General features: G+C 38.0%; 1 protein-coding gene across 1 annotated transcript in view; it reads left to right on the plus strand.

Annotated features, from left to right (window-relative positions):
• Window positions 1-1657, plus strand: part of gpr68 (G protein-coupled receptor 68) — a 25423-nt gene extending 23766 nt beyond the window's left edge. The window contains exon 7 of the mRNA XM_032500134.1: window positions 1-1657. This exon is cut by the window's left edge and continues 605 nt beyond it. The gene's annotated coding sequence lies outside the window, so the exon portion shown is untranslated.
• Window positions 1658-8367: the final 6710 nt, after the last annotated feature.

Consider the following 8367-nt stretch of genomic DNA (forward strand, 5'->3'; position numbering starts at 1 on the left):
TCATCAAATGGCCTTGGACTAAAAACATTTTCACCTCTCTCTGCAGTGATTTCACTGAGCCTTGGTACGTCCACTACGTGGGAGTTCAACATGAATCCGATGCCCTGTTTAATTTCTTTGATGTGTTTGAAGACATGGGAGAAAATTGGGGGTGTAGTTTGAGATTGACACAAAGTCTGTATGCATAAGGAAGTCACAGCTACCTTTAATTAATCGGGCATTTGGGTACCGAACCATCAGAAAACGTTTTCTTTAAAACAATAGTATTATGTTACCACTTTTGAATAAGATACCTTTTATAAAACGTAGTTGTAACTAATGGCGTTTATTAAGGGTTTATAAATAATTTAAAGTCTTAAAAGGTCAAGTATAAGCTCTCATTGACTACGATGTTTGGGTTGCCAGCTGTAGCATAGCCAGAAGTCATGTTGGGGGTGGGCAGAGAAGATATGCATATGGGCATGGTAGCTAATCATTTTGGTCAGTGCATGAACACAACATGCTAAATAAGAAAGTGGTATACTTATAGTGCAGCTGTACAAAAAATGACAAAATACATTTAATGGATTCACTGATGTTAGCTGACTTAAGAAGAACATGTTTCTTTGTTTCTAATGGGCCCCTGGGTAGAGCTCAAATGTATTAAAGTTGTCCATGAATATAACCGTAATCCATTAGCAGCTTTCTAAATTATTTTATTGGGCATAATGTAACGTCCCTGGATGGATTTGAGACTTTAGCATAGTTGATTGATTTAAAAGTGCGGCTGATAATTGACAAATAAAAGAATAATGGGAAATGCTAAAAGAGCAGCAAGGTCATAAACAACCGGGTCTCTTGCCATTTGTTATTTCCAGTAATTGGTAACCCTAACTTCAAGGTAATCAATGGCTTTCATTGCTATTATATATTGTTCAATTTCTTTGAAAAATCATTTTACGTCATTTTAACACATTATAATATTGTGTAAGCAAATGGCTTTGAGTGACTTTAAATTTCCACTTTGGTGTCAGTGAATGCAGATCGATGTACAGCTTGTGAGAGGCTTTCTGGTTTTTAATGTAAATAAAATGTAATAAATTGCTATAGGTAATGGTTTGGATTGAAAATCGGAATAAAACAAACTAATTTGATCATTTTTTTTCTAGCTGAACGTATGAATAAATAGAGAAGAGAGAGCTAAAAGAAACATTAATGAAAATGCAGAAGAATTAAACAATTTGGGGAAAATCTCAAATGCATTGCACTGCTGAAAACCTGAAAGTTGAAATGTAAAACTGTCAGAGTTGGAACCTGAACGGCATTACACAAATAAACTAAGAGCTGAAATACCTTGCTTAAAAAGCTGGAAGCTAAACTGGAACACTGTTGAAAATGGAAGTTCTAATTATTGACTGAAAAGGCTGAAAAAAGAAATATATATTATTATTATGCGACAAATCCATTGCATGGAACAAAAAGGCATCACCCTAAAAAACTGAAAGATTAAATATATTTCTGTAAAAAATGGGACTGTATGATTTTGTATTGAAAGAGGTGATAGATAAAATGCAGTACTTACAAGCATGTTAAAAAAAAAAGATTTGGGAAATGCAGATGCATTGAATGTTTATATATGACTTGAAGTTAACTGAAATGTAATTCAAATGGAAAGTAAGGTCTTTAGTAACTTTTATTTTGAGTAATAAGTTGACGTCTGGCCGCCAAAAACGTTGTTCTCCTTTTATAATAAACATTTCAAACACATGTGTCCTGAGCCACTTAAGGACAGCCTACTGCACTGTGAGCAGAACCACACTTGTTTTGGTTGTATTAATATACAAGTATTACATTGTTATTTAAAAGTTTTCATTATAATGCAGCCACATTGAATCTTTATCAGCAGTAACTTAACACGACTCTTCTTCTACTTCTTCTCCTTCATAAATTAAATAATATTGTTACAATTACAAATGCAAAAAACACACAGAAATACACAAGATATACCATTAACATAAATTATTGACTTAATGTTGTGTTAATGTTGATATTATTGTCTGTAATGTGTCTTTCTGGTGAAATTGCTGTGTCATGGTTAGAAGAACCGCAGCAGTTGTCTGTAGCAAGTCATAGCATAGTATGTCGAAAAAAGTAAAAACAAAAAGTCATAGTAAAGTATGTCCAAAAAAGTCATAGTATAGTATGGCGAAAAAAGTAAAAAAAAAAAGTCATAGTATAGTGTTTCGAAAAAAGTGTAAAAATATCATAGTATTGTATGTCAAAAAAAGTTAAAAAAAGAAACAGTACAGAATGTTGGCAAAAGTCAACCAAAGTCACAGCACATTTTTCTAGATTGTTGAGGAAATCAGAGCACCACAATCATGGCGAGAATATCCAAACTCCACACAGAAAGAGCACAACTGGATTCAAACCCAGAACCTTATTACTGTGAGGCCACAGTGTTAAGCCAACAGAAAAAGGCACAGTATAAGATGTCGAAAAAAGTTAAAAAAAGACAGTATAGTATCTTTAAAAAAGTCATAGTATAGTATGTTTTAAAAAGTCATAGTATAGCATGTCCGAAAATAAAATCATAGTATAGTATGTCAAAAAAGTATGAAAAAAGGAAACAGTATAGTATGTTGAAAAAAGGAAAATAAAGTCATGACACATTTTTATAGATTGTGGAGGAAATCGGAACATCAGGAGGAAATAAACGCAATCATGGAGAGAACATCTAAACTTCGTAAAGAGAGAGAAGAACTACCCGGATTCAAACCCAGAACCTTCGCACTATGAGGCCGCGCTTCTAACCACTGGGGCACTACACTGCTGCATTAAACTTAAAAGTCAACAAAAAAAGTCATAGTATAGTGTGTCAAAAAAAGTAAAAAAAGTCATAGCATAGCATAGAAAAAAGTAAAAAAGGTCATAGTATAGTGTGTCAAAAAAGTAAAAAAAAGTCATAGTATAGCATAGAAAAAAGTAAAAAAGGTCATAGTATAGCATAGAAAAAAGTAAAAAGGGTCATAGTATAGCATAGAAAAAAGTAAAAAGGGTCATAGTATAGTGTGTCAAAAAAAGTAAAAAAAGACATAGTGTAGTATGTCAAAAAAAGTCATAGTATAGTGTGTCAAAAAAAGTAAAAAAAAGTCATAGCATAGCATAGAAAAAAGTAAAAAAGGTCATAGTATAGTATGTCAAAAAAGTAAAAAAAAAGTCATAGTATAGCATAGAAAAAAGTAAAAAAGGTCATAGTTAGTGTGTCAAAAAAGTAAAAAAGACATAGTATAGTATGTCGAAAGTAAAAAAGTAATGTATAGCACGTTGAAAAGTCATAATATATAGCCTATGTTGAAAAAGTAAAAAATGTCATAGTATAGTATGTCGATAAAAGTAAAAAAAATTTCATAGTAAAGTAGTCAAAAACAGTAAAAATGTATAGTACAGTATGTTGAAAAAGTAAAAAAAATCATAGTATAGTATGTCGAAAAAAGTAAAAAATCATAGTATAGTATGTCGAAAAAGTAAAAAGTATAGTAAGTATTCGAAAAAATAAAATAGTCATAGTATAGTATGTTGAAAAAGTAAAAAAAGTAATAGTATAGCACGTTGAAAAAAGTCATAATATAATAGCCTATGTTGAAAAAAGTAAAAAAAGTCATAGTATAGTATGTTGAAAAAGTAAAAAATGTCATAGCATAGTATGTCGATAAAAGTAAAAAAAATGTCATAGTAAAGTATGTCAAAAACAGTAAAAAAAGTTCATAGTACAGTAGGTTGAAAAAGTAAAAAAAGTCATAGTATAGTATGTTGAAAAAGTAAAAAAGTCATAGTATAGTACAGGGCTTTTCAATTACAAATTCAGTTGGGCCAAATTTTCAAACCAAGAAGGTTAGCTGGGCCAGTCATTTCAGCAGACATTTCTGACAGCAGCATGCAGAATAAGCGGTGTTGGAGGCTCGATGTGGAGCAAATAAAATTAATTGTAGTCATCAAGCTGTCCATTGTTGTTTTGAGCGCTGGAATGCACAATACAGTGTCAGGAGATCAACTGCTGCCAAACCACTCCCTTTCCCTGTCATGGATGGAGCCCCATCTGTCACAAGCATGCACACGCGCTTCATATCCAGAACACTGTCTTTGAAAAAAGTGGAAACTCTTCCAAAGACTAGATCGCCAGTTGTGTGTCCTTCTAACGGCAGTAGGCCGAGTAGCTCCTCTCAGAAGCATTTGCCGTCAAAATAGCGGACATATATGCACAACTGAGCAGGATCAGTTTTGTCTGTGGACTCATCCACTGCTACAGACATGGTCTCAGCTTTCTTCAGGTCTCCTAAAAGCGTTTCAGACACATCTGCAGCAACAATTTCAACTCTACGACTGTTGGAAGTATCTGACAGCGCTATGGGTTTTTTTTTTTTATAGCAGATGCCACGCTTGTTTTAATTTTATCGTCATATATCACCTCACCCACGATGGCCAGCAAACAGTCCTTTACGGTTTCAGAGTCTGTGAATGGCCTTTTATTTTTTTTCAATATCCAGGAAACACGAAGCGATGCTGCGGTAGCTCTCTCTCGGGCTGTGAATGACCGCACCATGGTAGCACTGCTCCGGTTGTAAGATGCAAATAAACTCTGGACTTTTGCAGCCCCTATTGTGATAGTAGGCTAATCTAGGACTAGGCACTACCTGCACAGCACGCTCTGCATTGTTTGCGTGTTGCTAGTTTGACAGGACCACGGGCTGGGCCACTCGGCGGTTGCTTCCGGGCCGCGAATGGCCCGCGGGCCGCCAAATGAATAGCCCTGGTATAGTTTGTTGAAAACAGTTAAAAAAAGTCATAGTATAGTATGTCGAAAAAATTAAAACAAAAAAAGTCATAGTAAAGTATGTCAAAAACAGTACAAAAAAGTCATAGTATAGTATGTTGAAAAAGTAAAAAAAGTCATAGCATAGTATGTCGAAAAAAGTAAAAAAAAAAATCATAGTATGGTATGTTAAAAAAGTAAAAAAAGTCAGTATAGTATGTCGAAAAAAGTAAAAAAAAGTCAGTATAGTCACAACAAAGTGTACAGTATGTCCAAAAAGAGGCAAGTCAAGCCAAGACAACTTTATTGTCAATTTGACAATGCGTCAGACTTACAGAGCAATTGAAAATATGTTTCTCTCCGACCCACGGTGCAAATAGGACACCTACAACAGGTATAATGTAAAAAGACAAGAAATGTACAGTATACAAGCATTCAGTGCAACAGTGGCGAGGAAAAACTTCTGGGACATACCCCGGATCTTGGTGGGCGGGCGGGCATCTGACGGTGCTGGTTGGGGGTATGATGAACATCGTCAACTATAGTAACTATAGTAACTATAGTAACAATAAACATTATGGAACCATGACTAGAAATAGTGGTTGAAGTAGTTGATGGCATAGCAGGGTACTGCAGGTCATAGAAGGGCGTAGTAGGGCATAGCAGGGCGTAGCAGGGTGTAGCAGGTCATAGCAGGGCGTAGCAGGATGTAGCAGGGTACTGCAGGGCATAGCAGTTCATAGCAGGGCGTAGCAGGGTGTAGCAGGTCATAGGAGGGCGTAGTAGGGCATAGCAGGGCATAGCAGGGTGTAGCAGGGTGTAGCAGGTCATAGGAGGGCGTAGTAGGGCATAGCAGGGCATAGTAGGGCGTAGCAGAGTGTAGCAGGTCATAGGAGGGCGTAGTAGGGCATAGCAGGGCGTAGCAGGGTGTAGCAGGTCATAGGAGGGCGTAGTAGGGCATAGCAGGGCATAGCAGGTCGTAGCAGGGTGTAGCAGGTCATAGGAGGGCGTAGTAGGGCATAGCAGGGCATAGTAGGGCGTAGCAGGGTGTAGCAGGTCATAGGAGGGCGTAGTAGGGCATAGCAGGGCGTAGCAGGGTGTAGCAGGTCACAGGAGGGCGTAGTAGGGCATAGCAGGGCATAGCAGGGTCGTAGCAGGGTGTAGCAGGGTGTAGCAGGTCATAGGAGGGCGTAGTAGGGCATAGCAGGGCATAGCAGGGCGTAGCAGGGTGTAGCAGGTCATAGCAGGGCATAGCAGGGCGTAGCAGGGTGTAGCAGGTCATAGGAGGGCGTAGTATGGCATAGCAGGGCGTAGCAGGGTGTAGCAGGTCATAGTAGGGCGTAGCAGGGCGCCGAACAGCACCACAGCGGCAGCTGCAACCATGATGAAGGTGCAAGGCGAGAGCTGAGTTAGTAACAAGCCTTTCTGGGCCATGAATGCACACAGATGAAAAGAGAGAGGAATCTTTTTACTTCAGTAGTAAATTGTGAAGCCATGTGATGTTATGGTTGGCTGCACATGACGTAATAGAGTTTATTGGTTTAAGAAGATCAATAAACACATTTGTCAGGTGAATCAAGAGCTGAAAACGACTTGTGTGTGAAAACCTAAGTGTTCTGTGTCTGCCATCGTATTTGTTTTTGCAGCAGCTTCCTCTGGAGGCACTTATGATGTTGTAAGTGTGTGTGTGTCTACTTAAAGTGTGCAAATACAACAGAGAAATGCAAATGTGTGTTTGTGTGTGTGTGGGTGAGAAAATTGCGGAATGTGTGTATTGAGAGATCTGTGTGTCATTTGTGGATGAATAAGTGTGTTATGAGGGAGGCATGTGAGTGTGTGAGTGTGTGATAATCTTGGCAGTATCAGTTGCTTCTGGCTGCTGCTGTCGTCAAACAGGAAGTCACATGAAACCTGGGTCGTGCCGCGATCAAAGGTCACAGTGGAAAAGGAGGTGGGAGGAGATGAGAAGAACAGCAAAATGAAACAGAAGCAGAGGGGTGTGTGTGTGTGTGTGTGTGTGTGTGTGTGTGTGTATCTGTGTGTGTATCTGTGTTGAAACTGGCCCCCATTCTTTGATTTATTTCTTTTTCTACTCAGTAAATCCCTTATCCGTTTAAGAAAGCTTTGAGTGGGATTTCATATTTTCAGTGTCTTTAGAATGCACAGAAGCAGAACCAGGGTACAATAGCAGATATGAAATGACAAAATGTAACTAATCATATTAATCAGCGCTGACCATAGCACCTTGCAAACAGTAGCAGGCAGGGTTGAAACATTTAACTACATATATAGAATAGAAAGGCTAGCTCTCCCTTTATTGCATTTGTCGAACAGAAGGTTTAGGAGGAAACATTGGGTGAATAATAGTGTACTTTTATATGTCCCCTTGGGGAAATTCACATTTTCATTCCATTATGTTTATTTGATTGACATTACACTCATGCATCAAATGAGATGTCAGGATGATGGGTCGCCGCAGCACAGCGCCCCGAGCAGTGGGGGGGGGGAGGGGTGCTTTGCCAGTGCATCTCTGCTGTGACCAGGAACTGACTCTCCACCTACCAGGCCTCTAGGAACTGTACCAGCCTTCCTCCGGTCCCCAAGCCAGGTCCCTACAGACTCATCTACTGCCTTGCTTTTGTTGTTAACCCTTGTGTTGTCTTCCCATCGACCATGAAAATTAAGTTTTTTTTCAACCCTATTATCGCTTTTTCCGACATTTTTGTCGCTGTCAGAATCCGAAATACTTTCTTGATCCCCGAAGGGAAACTCTGTGTTGCAGTTGCACAAATAGTAGAAATATAAATAAAGAAATATAAGGAGTGTGGATATTTACATAGTTAAAGGAATATTATGATACAGTATTTACATAATTAACATAATTAAGGTGTTGCAATGGTGAAAAGTAATAATAATAATAATAATAATAATAATGTTGTGGGTGCTTTTTTTGATGTTTTTTTATTGTACTGTTTTTCTAAAGTTGACATTTTTAGTGCTTATTTTGAAGGCCCATTTTTTGTGATAAAAAAAACTGAAAATGGGTCAAATTTGACCCGAGGACAACACGAGGGACAAGGCAACCTGACTGTGACAGAGAAGTGGCGTTGGACCACAAAGAGGAACCAACCCACATGTTTCCTGAGGGGTTAACATTTCATTCTTTATCATGGTGTAACACAAGTAAAGAAGAGTCCTTAACAAAGTAAGCAAACTGATTCCATTTCAAGATACAATAGTGCATTATATTGTTTATTATATTTTACATTACGTGTCATTTATCTGACGCTTTTGTCCAAAGTGACTTACAATTGCGCTAAATGTCAGAGGCTGCACGCCCTCTGGAGCAACTATGGGTTTAGTGCCTTGCTCAGGGACACATTGGTATGTGTATCGCAGTGGGAAGTGAACCCAGATCTGCCACACCAAAGGCATGTGTCATATCCACTGTGCCATCATCACCCAATCAAGTTGTTCATACCTTTTTTTATTTGTAGGAGAAATGTGTGTTTGAAAATAAAATATTAGAATGTATTTTTGCCATCTTAGTCTTCTAAGCTTGCACATTTAAGTTT

This window comes from Etheostoma spectabile, chromosome 20 (genome assembly GCF_008692095.1).
Source record: "Etheostoma spectabile isolate EspeVRDwgs_2016 chromosome 20, UIUC_Espe_1.0, whole genome shotgun sequence".
NCBI lineage: Eukaryota > Metazoa > Chordata > Actinopteri > Perciformes > Percidae > Etheostoma > Etheostoma spectabile.